This window comes from Dipodomys merriami, unplaced genomic scaffold, assembly GCF_024711535.1.
Source record: "Dipodomys merriami isolate MVZ:Mamm:240054 unplaced genomic scaffold, mDipMer1.0.p SCAF_20, whole genome shotgun sequence".
NCBI classification, from domain to species: Eukaryota; Metazoa; Chordata; class Mammalia; order Rodentia; family Heteromyidae; genus Dipodomys; species Dipodomys merriami.
Genome location: NW_027203382.1, coordinates 17,398,290 through 17,413,310, shown reverse-complemented (window position 1 = coordinate 17,413,310; position 15,021 = coordinate 17,398,290). Strand labels below are relative to the sequence as shown.

The window sequence follows — 15,021 nt, the reverse complement described above, 5'->3', positions numbered from 1 at the left end:
GATCTCATATCTAAAATATATTTGGAACTCAAAAAATTAAATCCCCCAACAACAAATCCTCAAAGAAACAACTGACCAATAAATAAGTGGGCTAAAGACTTAAAGAGAAACTTCTCTGAAGAAGAAAGAAGGATGGCCAATAGACACATGAAGAAATGCTCTACCTCCCTAGCCATAAAAGAATTGCACATCAAAACAACATTAATATACCACCACACCCCAGTTAGAACTGCAAAAATCAAGAACTCTAACAACAGCAGATGCTGGAGGGGATGTGGACAGAAGGGAACCTTACTTCATAGTTGGTGGGAGTGTAATCTTGTTCAGGCACTCTGGAAAGCAGTATGGAGGTTCCTCAAAAGACTCCACATAGAGCTCCCCTATGCCCCAGCAATCCCACTTTTGGGCATTTACTCAAATGTTTACAAACAAGACCACACTAAAGCTATCAGCACAACTATGTTTATTGCAGCATTAATTACTATAGCTAAGCTATGGAACTAACCCAGATGTGGTATATATACACGTTGGAATTCTATGCCTCCATCAGAAAGAATGACATTGCCCCATTTGTTAGGAAATGGAAAGAGTTTGAAAAAATTATTTTAAATGAAGTAAGCCAAGCCCAAATAAACAAAGGTCCCATGATTTCCCTCATTTGCAATAGTTAGTATATGTATGAGTCAATCAGAAATGATCAGATAATGTGATGTTAGGAAAATGAACCTTAAGATATGTATTTAAATGTTCTTTTTCTTTCATTCATTTGTTTCTAATGCATTTATATGATTATTTCTTTGTTGCTTTTTATGTCCTTTCTCCACAATATAACCCCTGCTTTCACTGTATTTGATGTCGGTATAATTTGTGGAGGGGAAGGGGAAAAATAAGTGGTTTAAATAATGATACAGGTGTACTGGTTGCAACAGTGAGAAGTACAAGTTGTCATGTCAAAAACGAACTTTACAAGTTTGGTGGGGTGGTGGGGTGAGGTTTGGGTGTGGGGGGCGCTTAAGGGGACACAAAGAGGAGGCTACAATGCTTGATAAGAAATGTACTCATTATCTTGCCCATGTAATTGTAACCCCTCTGTACATTTTTTTCACAATAAAAAAATAAAAAATCAAATAAATAAATAAATTTGATGAAGGAAATACGTATTCTATAGAGAGGAATCACATTGGTGAATAATTGTAAAGGGAATATTTTTATGCAGATGAATGGCATTGTTTGTAATCATTAGGACCGTCATACAAAACTCTCCTGGGCCCACTTTTCTTTTTCTGGGAATCAGACAATGGCACAGAGATTATATCATGACCACAGATTGTCAGTCTCCAGATATCTAGTTCTACTGGGATTCCCATAACATTGACTTTAAATGAATTTCTGAAGAGCAATGGCTAGGTAGCAATCAATGTTTTAAAAAATGGAACTTGTGCCCAGCAACAGTGGATCATGTCTGTAATCCTAGCTACTGAGGAGACTGAGATCTGATTATTGCATTTGGAAGCCAGCTCTGGCAGAAATGTCCCATAAGATTCTTTCTTGTGTGTGTGTGTGTGTGTGTGTGTGTGTGAGAGAGAGAGAGAGAGAGAGAGAGAGAGAGAGAGAGAGAGAGAGAGAGAGAGAGAGAGAGAGAGAGAGAGAGAGAGAGAGAGAGAGAGAGAGAGAGAGTTTTTTACTGTCAAGGTGATATACAGTGGGGTTACAGTTACATAAATAAGGTAATAAGTACATTTTTTTTTGGTTGGTCATGGGGCTTGAACTCTGGGCTTGGACTATCCATGTGCTCTTCAGCTAAAGGTGAGTGCTCTACCACTTGAGCCACAGTGCCACTCCCGGTTTTTGAATGGTTTATTGGAGATGAGTCTCACAGACTTTCCTGCCCAGGCTGGTTTTGAACCATGATCCTCAGATCTCATCCTCCTGAGTAGCTAGGATTAAAGGTGTGAGCCACTGGCTCCAGGGTCAATAAGTACATTTCTTGTTCCCCCCTCCCTCATTATTCTCCTACTTTCCTCTCCCTCAGTCCCCCCACCCAAGTTGTACAGATCATTTCCAAACATGTTGTCTTGTGAATATAGCTGTTGCATTGGTTCCCCATTGTCCTTTGTCTCACCATCTCTCATTTCTAATTAACCACTCAAAGACTGAAACTGGAGCTGTGACTCAATGGTAGAGCACTATCCTTGAGCACGAAGAGGCTCAGGGACAGTTTCCAGGCCCCTGAGTTCAAGCCTCACAACTGACAAAAGCGAAAAAAGAAACTTGTTTTTTGTTACATACACAGTTTCAAATAGAACTAAGGTGCTTGAATTTGCTTAGCATACTTGCTTGGCTGGATTTCAACTACTTTAGCCAAGTCTCTAGCCTGGCTTTTTTCTGGATATTTTAGAGAAGTTCTATGGTTTGAGGTTTTTGGCTTAATTTTTTGGTGGGTGGGAGGTGGTTTTCTGGGCTGTCCTTGAATTGATGTTCAGCATTTCAATCACCAGAATAGCTATTATAGATGTGAGCACTCCGCTAGCATGTGCTTTTATTATAACCATATTTTAGTTTCCTGACAGTTGAGATTAATATTGAGTTCTGAAACCTAAAAGGCAACCTGCCAATGAATAAACATATGCATGCTTCCCCCATCTTTTGCCAAATGTACATGTAATACCTTAGGTCAATTTCAAGCTTTTTAACTCAATGTACATAAATAATTTTGTAGTTTCCTTAAGGACAAAACAAAAGTTTCAGAGAGGAGTCTAGATGTTGTTTTCTGAAAGGAAGTTCCTGGAAATTGCCAGTAGAATTCACTTAAAAAAGACTAATTATAGAACTCCACACTAGAAATTAAGAGGCATGTTACAGTTGTTTCCATGTTACCTCTTAATCAAGGAAATTTAAACAGATGAAGTAAAACAGGTTTATTTTCTTTGCTAGAGTGATTGGAGTTTAGTGTAATGGGAAGAGAAACAGGTGAAAGCAAAGCCATTAGGAATCAATCAAGAGTCCGGTAATTAGCACAAATAACTAATTGAAAATTGAACCACATCTAGAACATATTTAATATAGCACCTTTCATGAGATATCATTAAACAGCCCAATGAAAATAGCACTTGGGAAAATTAGCAAGATGAAATTAATAGCAATACTTAGAATAGTTAGTACAAGGTCTTACTTTTAAGTCATAGTCGTTACTAGTACAAAGAATACATAAAATAAAATAATATATGTGTAAAATATTTTCATTCTAGAACCTTAATTTTTGAGGTTCAGATATAAATTTGATTATGAGAAGAAAGATTCTTACCTCTCTGAACACGTTCATTGGAAAGTAATAGATGAAAATTGAAGAAAAGCCTTGTTTCATGCTTGTCTGCCTTCTACAGTTCAAGACTTCATAACAGTCATATTTGGTGGATAGTAGCTCAAGTCAGATGCTTTTGGAGAGTGAATGTTAAAGACTTTTTTGTACTTGTGTGTATTAGGGTACCAGAAAATGAAGAAACATAGTTATAACTTCACAGTTCATTGCTCAATTCTGTATGAAGTATGGAATTGGAAAAATACAATTTGAGTCTAGGGAATTGTGGAAAAATAAAGATGATTAAAAGTAAACTTAGAGGTCTTCTCTCAAAATATACTTATAGCTTTGAAGGCTGTGCGATTTGTTACATATTCAGTTCTCACAACTGCAGCTGCACTCTTAATTCAGGAAAGAAAAAAAATAATAACTGTCAATGTGATAGGCAGAATTAGAAAAACTAATAAAATAGGAACTCTAGTTGAAAAGAATCTTGGTCTTTAATTTTCTTAAGTAATATAATATATGTCAATTTCTTTTATAACATGGTATAAATAACTTCTCATTATTTACAAAAGTCAAATGTCTGCTGATCTAGAATCACAGTACTATTGGTATTGACGTGACTTATTTGCCTAAATCAAGAAAAAAAAAGAGAGGAAGATGGGTGAGAGGAGAAGGGAAGAAAAGAGAAGACAGAGGAGAGGAAGTATAGGGAAATAGAGGGAAAGTATTCATCAGACGGAATTGTAGAAGTAATTTTCTTCTTCTGTGTTGTTTTAAAAAGTCATTATCCTTTTAAAACTCATTTTCCAAATAAGAATTTGCAAAACACAAACCAATGTATTAGTTTGACTTACTTTATATAAATAATAAGATGAATTTCTTTAATTTGTTTCATAAGGAACAATTTTTTCTGTAACATTTAAAAATTTTTGAATTTACAAAAGAAAGAACTTTCTAAATACTATTTATTAAAACATGATTTTATATTCATTTATTAATATAAGAGGATAAATTGAAATAGTACTTACAAAATCAATTAAACTAAGATTAGAATGAGCCTAATTCATTTTACTAAATATACTTTGTGTTTTGATTGGTAGTACTGGTAATTAAACTGAGGACTTTGAGTTTTCTTGACTAGCTTTACTCAGCTTGTGCTCAATCATTTGGGCCTTGCACTCAATCTAGGTTTTGTTGGGTGTGCATGCACATACAGGTTTGTTTGCTGGTTCTGGGGCTTGAATTCAGAGCCTGGATACTGTCTCAGCTTTTTTCTCAAGGCTGGCACTCCACTACTTGAGCCACAACTCCACTTATGGTTTTGGGGTTGTTAATTGCAGATAAGAGTCTCATGAACTTCCTGCCTGAGATGGTTTTGAACTTTGATCCCATAGCTCAGCATGTCGGGTAACTAGAATCACAGATGTGAGGTCAAATGTCTCCAATCTAGTTTTTGGTTGGTTATTTTGAAGATGGAGTCTAAAGCATTTGTCTGCCCAAGGTCATGTTGAACTATGATTTTTCTGGATCTAAGCCTCTTCAGTAACTAGGATTGAAGATGCAAAAATTTTTAAATGATGCTCAATGTGTCATTTTATTTTGAGGGACAACAAAAGAGGAATATACCTTACAATATTTAACAAAGATGTGACAATTTAATTTTGATAGATAATCATCTAGCAGACTTAAAGCAAGCCCTTGGTACAATATCTTGCTAAAGAAAGTAAACCCAAAAATTGGGGGGACAAAAGGTGAACAAACCCATCAGTGATGCTCACTAGATGCTATGTTGGAAATGAACTATGGGCTTGAAAGGTGGCTCAGTGGTAGAGTGTTTGCCTTGAATGCATGAAGCCCTGGGTTCGATTTGTCAGTACCACATAAGCAGAAAAGGACAGAAGTGGCATTGTAGCTTAAATGGTAGAGTGCTAGCTTTGAGCTAGAGAGCTGAGGGACAGTGCCCAGGCCCAGAGTTCAGGACCCCTGAAAAGAGAAAAAGAGAATTAACTATACAACTTGACAAGAGGGGGCCAACAGGGGAGGAGGTTGGAAGGGGAAATATAGGAAGAAAAAATAAAGAGATACCTCTGTTCATAAAAAAACTGTACTTAGCTGGGCGCTTGTGGCTCACGCCTGTAATCCTAGCTACTCAGAATGCTGAGATCTGAGGATCACAGTTCAAAGCCAGCCCGGGCAGGAAAGTCCGTGAAACTCTTATCTCCACTAAACCACCAGAAAACCGGAAGTGACGTTGTTGCTCAAGTGGTAGAGCGCTCGCCTTGAGCTGAAGAGCTGAGGGACAGAGCCCAGGCCCAGAATTCATGCCCCACGACCGACCAAAAATAAATAACTAAATAAACGATAAAAAAAAAACAACTACTTTTTACCTGACATCGAACTACAATCCTTCTGTACAATTACAATAACAATAAAAATTCCAGGCAGAATGTGATGTGTATATAATAATGCATACCTTAGAATTCAACAGAAGTCTAAATTTTAACACCAACATGGGAATGATATTCAAATTTCTAATTATAGCCTCACAAATATGGAATCACTATCTACATTTAGCACATGATTAAAAGGAAAATATTTGGCAGTTGTGATCTCAGGGAAAAAAATAAACTATTTGGAGATAAAAAGCAAAATAAAACAGAAACATTGGAGTTAATTTAATTATTGATGTAGATAAATTTAATTAACTTAATAATAAAAATCTATAGAATATCTTTCAGGTAGGAAGTTTTAACATTCTGTGGAAAATCAAAGTAGGACATTTGGGTCATAATTAATTGTATCTTCTAACAATATAATTTCATGGCCAAATGATATTTATTTCAAGATTTTGGTTTTCCAAGGTATTTAGCAAATCATAATTATTTTCTTTCTCTACAGCAACTTTACATTCAAACATCTGAGTTTCCACCATCTCAAAACTTGTTTTTATTTAGTATTTGTGATCATCAAATTAATTCTACTTGTCAAAAGAATTGATTTGAGTTACCTATTAATAGTCCTTGGGTAAGGCAATTATTTTTTCAACATGATCTCAACTTATTTCAACATAATACTATCAGTGACAAAAGTGCTAAAATGTTATGCATTAGAACTTCTGATGTAAGAGATAATTTTTAAATTGATATAAAATTTGAATATGTCAAAGCAGAAGTTTTACCTTTTTAATCTAGAAAAAGTTTCTTTTTTATTTTTGGTCGGTTGTGGGGCCTGAACTCTGGTACTGGGCGCTGTCCCTCAGCTCTTCAGCTCAAGGCTAGGGATCTACCACTTGAGCCAAGCACCACTTCCCACTTTTTCTGCTTATGTGGTGCTGAGGAATTGAACCCAGGGCCTCATTCATGCAAGGCAAGCGCTCTCCCACTGAGCCTCCTTCCCAGCCCCTAGAAAAAGTTTCTTTATAAGTACCTTTCTTGTCCTCATGATAAGAATATATTTTTAGATAATATTCTGGATAATCCCTCTCTCTTTTCACATTAAGTAATGTAATTCTGTCTTTCTACTTGACAAATAAGCTTAATTATTTCTGATTTTCAAGAAGTTGCTACCATATGTCAAATAATTTTCCTAATTATTTGTACTCTTGAAGAGACATTCAGTATATTTTTTATGAACTAGTTCAATGTGTTTATTTTTAGATTTTTAACTTGCATTTAAATTTAATATGAGTAACAGTTTTCACTTGGTCAGCAAGAGAAACTATACAATCAGCCACATAGGGACAAATATGACAGTTATTCATTTTTGAGGCAATTGCATTTCAGAGGTTAACAACAATCTCCCTATTGGATATTACAAAATTAAAGTGTTAGTACAATAGATTTTTTCCCCCTAAGATTTAGCCATGTGTTAAGTGAACCTTTGTATGGAGCACATCTGGAAAAGTGTTGTTAATTTTGACTATTCATTACTTTTTTTTTTTTTTTTTTTGTCGGTTGTGGGGTTTGAACTCTCGCCCTGGGTGCTGTCCCTCAACTCTTCAGCTCAAGGTTAGCACTCTACCACTTGAACCACAGTGCCACTTCCTGTTTTTTGAGTGGTTTATTGGAGATGAGACTCACTGGCTTTCCACCTGAGCTGGCTTTGAACTAGGATTATAGGAGTGAGCCACCAGCACCCAGCTCATTACATTATTATTATCAAAAGATGAGAAGATATTTCTAACATGAGCAGTTTACATGCTATTCTAAACAGAATTTTATCTTTGGTAATTATGTTTGAGTTACATGCACTAATAATATAAAGGGAGTTTCATTGTGATATTTCTGCACATGCACACAGACTGCAGTTTGAGCAAATTCATCTCCTCTGCCACAATCCCGTTCTTCCTTTTTCCAATCTCTATGCATTAGCTTTCAAGTATATTTACTTAGATATGGAGCTATTAACAAAACATTTCCTACTTGTGATTGCAAAAATTATCATTATCTATATTGCAAAAATCTATATTACTATATTTAAGAAGATATACAAAAATGTTGCCATTTAAAAAAATTTGATAAATCTAGTTTCTTCCTTCTAATGCACACAAATATACAAAACAAAGGTATGCATAAGATTTTCTTCATTTTTATAGCACTTGTTGTGGTTTATTAGGTTATTACCACACTCATGGTAATAAATCAAAGCCTCAGAGAAAATAGAAATGTATCTTTCTGTAAAATGATGAAGGAATCAGAGTAAATCTGCTTTACAATAAGGCTCCATTCTTAGTGAATAGTTTGGATGTTTTTAATTTCCTGAGAAACCTAGAAATATATACCTAAATTAGTTTTTTTTTAACTCAGAAAGAGCTGAATTTAATATTTATTGAATTACTAATTTACAAAATTCATATCCTAAATATTGATTCAGGCACTGAATCTATCCTTCAAGATTAAATCTAATAGAAAAGTCAGACACACTTTTAAAAAACTTGAACCCTAAGAGATCTATATGTATGGGCACATTTAATTGTCAGACAGACATGATTATTTATTTCCTGCAATCCATGAACCTATTAACTTACAACAGTTATTTTTGTCTCCTCTCATTACCAAGTAGAATTTATTTCTCCATTCCTCAGTCGAGCCTGCCCTGTGACACTGATGTCAGTGGGCCCATGCTTGGCTGATACACCACTGAAGAATTGCTATTCCACCAGCCTGATCATAGGCCTTCTCTGCTTCTGTATGTCCTCTTAAACCTGGCTGTGCTGTCCTGGGCACATTCTAAGTCAGCTTCCTGAAAAAGGAGAAATAGAGAAAAGAATCAACTAATTCATGTTGGTAGAGCCATTTAGCCAAACATCACTTCACAGCAGAACCATGTGGGAACTGAGGTATGAAACAAAAGCACAACACAACTGTAACATCTTCAAGAGAAATAGAAATGCTATTGCTGTGAGCCAATAGATTTTGAAGGTAGGAACAGAGAGCTATTTTATTAACTAATAATATGGAATGGGTGTTCATCAATTTTTTGATAATATAGGAAGGATATTCTAATTTAATTTAGCATTTTTAAGCTGATATTTTTAGCAATCTATTTTTTGGCTTTATATAGTTTTGTGGAAAGATTGCCATAAAGTTTCAATGCAATATATTAACTGTAAAAAAATATCTGATCCATATCTCAGTGTGGTCCTTCACAGCTGATAATTGACCTAAATATCTTGTGTTTGTCAGGTTATCTACTATGAATGTCTTCTTTTTGGCTTTCAGTATTGTATTAGAAGGAAGTCTTTACTAAAGGACAAAGAATTATACTACACTTCTATAGGAAAAATACACATATAAGTTATTGGAAGTTCTTCTAAATGAGATGTTTGTCTTTCCTCCCACTTATTTTTGTTATTTATTTTTAGGACTACTTATGTTCATTTGTTTTATCCTTTCAAATAAAATTTAATTCAAAACTATTATGTCATTACTTAAAGCATTGAAGGTTATTCATAATGTTGTCTCCTCTCCTCCTTTGCATGTCTTCCTGAAGTGTGTGTGTGTGTATATGTGTGTGTGTGTGTCTGTGTGTCTGTGTGTGTAGGTGATACTACAAGATCTTCATGTATCATCTTACATATTTTATAACTCAGCTTTAATGTTAATCATTTCTCTAGGAAACCCTGATTACTTACATTACAGAATGATATCAAAAAGGCACTCTGATGTGAAAGGCATGCTTGCTGGTTTCTGGATATCAATATCATAATTTAGGTAGGTAAGAAATATCTAACCACTATATCTCTATATAAGTGTCTGTATCTGCATTAGTAAAACATGAGTTGATGTTGATAAGTTACTATATTACCATATAAAAGATTCTCTACTTCTCTGCTTGCTACTTGTAAATTCAAATTCCAGTAGAAACCTATTTTTCACCATCAATTGATCTCTTCGTTGATCTCTAATGTGCATGTAAAGCAATAACAGTATTTTTGTCCCTCATGTGAAATATGTTTATATACTAAAAGGCAGAATTGGGTTACATGACAGTAAGGGCCCTTTATGTGAAACTTTTTTAAAATTTTTATTATGAAAATACCGTACAGACAAGTTACAATTACATGGGCAAGATAATGAGTACATTTCTTATCAAGCATTGTTGCTTCCTCCTTTGTTTCCCCTTCCTATCCCTTCCCATATCCCACCCCCCTCTCCCCCCCCACACACCAAAGCTGTAAAGTTCGTTTTTCCGACATAATGACTTGTACATCTCATTGTTGCAATGGGTCCACTGGTATCCCTATTTAAACGATCTGTTCTTTTGCTTCCCCTCCACAAATTATACCAACATCAAATACAGTGAAAGCAGGGGTTATACCATGGGGAAGAGACATACAAAGCAATAAAGAAATCATCTTATAAATATGTTAGAAACAATGGCATTTGCAAATATCTTACATGTCCCTCTTAAAATAGAGAACCTGCCTGTGAGGGCCTTCTTGTGCCTCATAGCATTGTGGAAGTCATCTTTCAGGTGAGAACATATGTGAGTGAAAACGAGTCAAACCTGTTTTTAATGAACTCCCACTCCAGATAGTTGCATTTTTCAATTCATGAGAGCAGAGTTATCATCACTTAAAATTCCACCTTTCAACATTTTTGCACTGGGGCAGAAGTTCCAAACTATGATCTCTAGTAAAACATTCATCCACAGCAACATCTGAAAATCAGTGACCAGGCTTACAAAGCTATTTCTATGCTTCTAAAACCTTTGGAGTGTGTGTGTGTGTGTGTGTGTGTGTGTGTGTGTGTGTGTGTGTGTGTGTGTGTGTGTGTGTGTGTGTGGTGTGTGTGTGTGTGGTGTGTGTGTGTGTGTGTGTGTGTGTGTGTGTGTGTGTGTGTGTGTGTGTGTATCTGTGTGCTGGTCATAGGGCTTGAAATCAGGGCCTTGCTCTGGCCCTGGGACTAAGCACTTTCCCTGAGCTTTTTAGCTCCAGGCTAGCATTTTACCACTTGAGCTACAGCTCCATTTCCAGATTATTTTTGTGTGTTCAATTAATTGGAAATAAGAATCTCATAGAGTTTCCTGTCTGGGGTCAGTTCTGAACCATGACCCTCAAATCTCAGCCTTCCAAGTAGCTAAAATTACAAGCAAGAGCTACCAATGTCTGCTGCTTGCAAAATATTTATTAGCACACCCAACTTTTCAGCTCATAATTGCTCTATTCCATCGATAGATTTTCATCTGTCTGTGGCCAACACCTTCACAAAATCTCTCACCTCACATGAAATGATTTCAACAGCGTTTGTTTTCTGTCCGTTTCCTATCTTTTCCTTCTCTCCCCCCACCCTTGCTTCCATACTAAGGATTAAACATTGAACTCAGGGGCTCATTCTTGCTGGGCAAATGATCTATAACTTGAGCTTTGTCTTCATTCCTTTGAAAATGAACAATTCTGTTTAATACACACAAAACTCCTCTTCTCAGTTCCTCTATACCCTGACTATTTACCAATACACCATCTCTCAGATAATTTGAAATAGTGAACTCTAACTCATGTTTTCTATTATGCTCAGGTATATAACCACTACTGAAGATTTAGTCATCACTATGTATGGGACTCCAAAGCACTTGTCACAGATGATCCAGAAATTCTACTCCTGCACATTTATCCAAAAGATTAAAAAACAGGATACAGTAAAGCCATCAACACATGTCCATTGAGAAAATATTCTCCATAGCCAAGGTATGGAATCAGTGCAAATGTTCCTCAATGCCCTAATGGATCAAGAGAATATTACTCACAGAATGTTATGCAAGAGAATGTTACATAGTAGAATGTTACTTATTCATTAGAATGATATTTTACCATTGGTAAAGAAATGAAAAGACCTAGAAATAGTTATATTATGTGAGGTCAGGCCTAGAGAGACAAAGAATGTATGTTTTCCTTTAGATGTGAAAGATACCTTTAGCTTATAAACTTATAGGTAAATATGTTGGGTGCTATTCAAGGATATAAAAATGTAAATGAAATACATGAGATTCAAGGGGCTTCTCAAATAGTGTAATTTCTCAGAAAGGCACAAACCTCAACAAAATAAATATCTGCAACAGGTACTTGAAAGGGGTTGTGTGGAGTCAAGGGGAAAATGGTAGATGAATGAAGAGAAGTGGGAAAAGACAGTCAAGAATTCAATATATCCTCTACAAAATTAAGAACAATGAGTGAAGGGTCAGGCCGGGGAGATATGGTTAAGAATGCTTAAAGGGGGTGACATTGATCAAGACGTATTATACTCATTACATGCTTTGTTAAATGAGGATAATATGAAGGATAATAACAAAAGAAAACATGACTTGCTGAATAAATGAATGAATGATTGAAGTAACATTACTCAAAAATCTTCGTTACCTGTGGTGACCTGGGGTGACCCAAAGTGCCCTGACCAGATCCCTGGCCTGAGAGGGAGGGAACATATTGGAAAAGGGCAAAGGAACAAACTTTTCCTCACACCTTGTACAGCTACCTGGGAAAGAATCCTGGGACACAACCCAACCACTGCCCCAGCAAACTAAAACTCTCAACCCTCCCCCCAAACTCATGACAGCAGACAACAATGTCCCCTGGAGACAGATGCATTCAGGATGCACCTGGGGAAAAAAAACAGAAACAAAAACAAAAACATCAGGACCCACCTATGAGCCAGCAAACTACAGCTCCCGATTCTCTCCCAAATGCCTATCAGTGGACAATAATGCCCTAAGAGAGTCATGCAGCCAGAGAGACACCTGGGAAAACAACACCAGGACCTACACCTATGTAGAAAAAAGGATGTAAATCACTACATTTGCCATCACATCTCCCAACCCAGTATCTCTGATGGAAATAGCTGCATATAGCTCTAGTAGCAATTACAGTCAAAGTCCAACTTAAACTAGGAATCTTCCTCTAAAAAGGTCCTAACTCGGGCATATTCCTATATAAACTTCAGTAGGGAACAGCCCTGATCCCTAACACACTGAGAAACTCTCTCCCTCTCTCTCTGTCTCTCTCTGTCTGTCTCTCTCTCTCTCAATCTCTCTCTCATCAATTTTAGAGACTCAGTTTAAAAAAATCTCCAAGTTGAATGCTCTGAGTCTACTGATGTGATGATTTGAGATATGCATTTATACAATTTAAACAATATGTACACATATAATATCCTACACTTCCTTATATCACATTTCTCTCTTCAAAATTAAGAGTTGTAATATGACAGGAGATAGCAATTACCTTAGGCTTTTTAGAGAAGGCAGCATTAGGGTTCAGGGAACATAACACAAATTCTCTTTATTACAATTATTCTTCAATATAAGGTGGTGGTTGTGGTGTTTTGGTTTTGTTTCATTGTAGTTTTTCTTTTCTCTTTTGTCTTTTTCCTTTCTTTTTTATTTTCCTCTCCTTCTCCTTCTTCTCTCTTACTTATATCCTCCAGCACACTTACTCCCTTCTTTTTTCCTCTACATAAAATTATATATAGATATATAGATATATGTATCTATAACTACATAGTTATATATAACTCTTTGTCTTTGTATGTATTCCCATGTATAGATATATGTAATTGTATATAAATGTCATTATGATAACTATATAAAAGTTATATATAAATAGTTTTACATATTACATATATTTATATATATTTCTAACCTAATAATTTATATATTTATTTATTTATATCTTCCTGATAACTACAGTTGTGAGATTCATTGTCATGAGCCTGAAATACTTCCAACAAAATTTCACACAGTTATATACAAGGTCACCTTGAAGAATCAGTCATATTTTGATTGACATGTTTTCTATAGCTGCAGGCTTCTACATTATCACCTATGCTAAATGTCGCTGAAAACATTCTTACTAGTTCTAGTCATACATTACATATTCTTTAAACTAGGCATTTTCAAAGAAGTTTGCTAGATACATGAGTGAGTAAAAGTTTTGAAGAAATTGTTCAGTATCGAAAAGAGTTTTTTCCAGTCTAGTGAATGTTTCACAGATTGATTGTTTACTGCTGACTGCTACTCTAGAGTTTATGGACTGTTTGTTTATTTCAGGATGGTATGAACTTTTCCCGCAACAAAGCATCCTTGCAGAATGTCTCCTCAAGGAAAAATACATCAGCATCTCAGCTATGAATACTGAACGAGCTTCTGTGTTTCAAAGTATATATTGTAGATTTTTGTGACTACATTGCAGTAACAGCACAGATACTTTTTGCGTACAATGGGGTGAAATCACAAAAAAGAACTGTAAGTTAAAAATACGTCATATCAGAAAATTCTTTATACACCTGATCCACCAACCAAATAATTTAGCAACAGAGCATATTTAAAATATGTACTGTTGACTTGAGTACTGGCCTTGATGTGTAAAGCTGCCACCTCAATGCATAGTAAGAGAATCTTATGTTCTATTTTCAACCTAGCACAAAATAAAAATTTACACTACAAATGATAATATCCACAGAATATTTTTCACAGACTCGAAGATTGAAAACATTATGTCTAAAAGGTCATAACCTTTATCAGCTGTTACATGTTTTGTCTTTGATATCTGAAAATACATTATTATAGGAATTTAAACATCAGCCAGACTCTAGAGGCTCACACCTGGAATCCAAGAAACTCAAGAGAATTGAGATCTGGAGGATTATAGTACAAGACCATGGAATCAATTTCTCTGGATTATATCTCCAAAATAACTAGCAAAATGAAGAACTGAAAGTGTAGCTTAAGTTGTAGAGCACTAGATGGGAAAGTAGAAATTCTGAGCAGAAACTTCAGTCACACAGAGAGACAGAGGCACTACACAGATACAAACACACACACACACACACACACACACACACACACACACACACATTGCCAGTATCTTATCACTGTTAAAGGGTATAATTTGATAATAAATTCACAGTATGAGTTATAGTATTTATGGTCATTTTATGAGCAGAAAATTTTCCTTTTGTGAATGCATATGACTGAGTAAGTTGTTAATAAATCATCAGAGAATTGTACAACTTGGCTACTCTGATGTAGAAATTACCCTACTTCTAATGAAATTATATGCTAAATTTTTATATTACATTACCATCATTTAAATGCTTTAAAAGCTATATTTTCTTCCCCCAGTGTAATGTTGAAAGATTTCATGGATATTTACTTAACTCAACGGTGCGTACCATGATCAGTGAGTCACATTGCTATTGGCAAAAACATTCTCTGTGAAATAC

At 35.5% G+C, this 15,021-nt stretch overlaps 1 long non-coding RNA gene across 1 annotated transcript in view; it reads left to right on the top strand.

Annotated features, from left to right (window-relative positions):
- LOC138832828 (uncharacterized) overlaps positions 1–14,186 on the top strand; it is a 29,789-nt gene extending 15,603 nt beyond the window's left edge. The window contains exons 3-5 of the long non-coding RNA XR_011373700.1: positions 9,420–9,516; positions 11,323–11,492; positions 13,847–14,186. This is a non-coding gene — a long non-coding RNA (uncharacterized lncRNA). The remainder of the gene's footprint in view (positions 1–9,419; positions 9,517–11,322; positions 11,493–13,846) is intronic.
- The last annotated feature ends 835 nt before the right edge of the window (positions 14,187–15,021 follow it).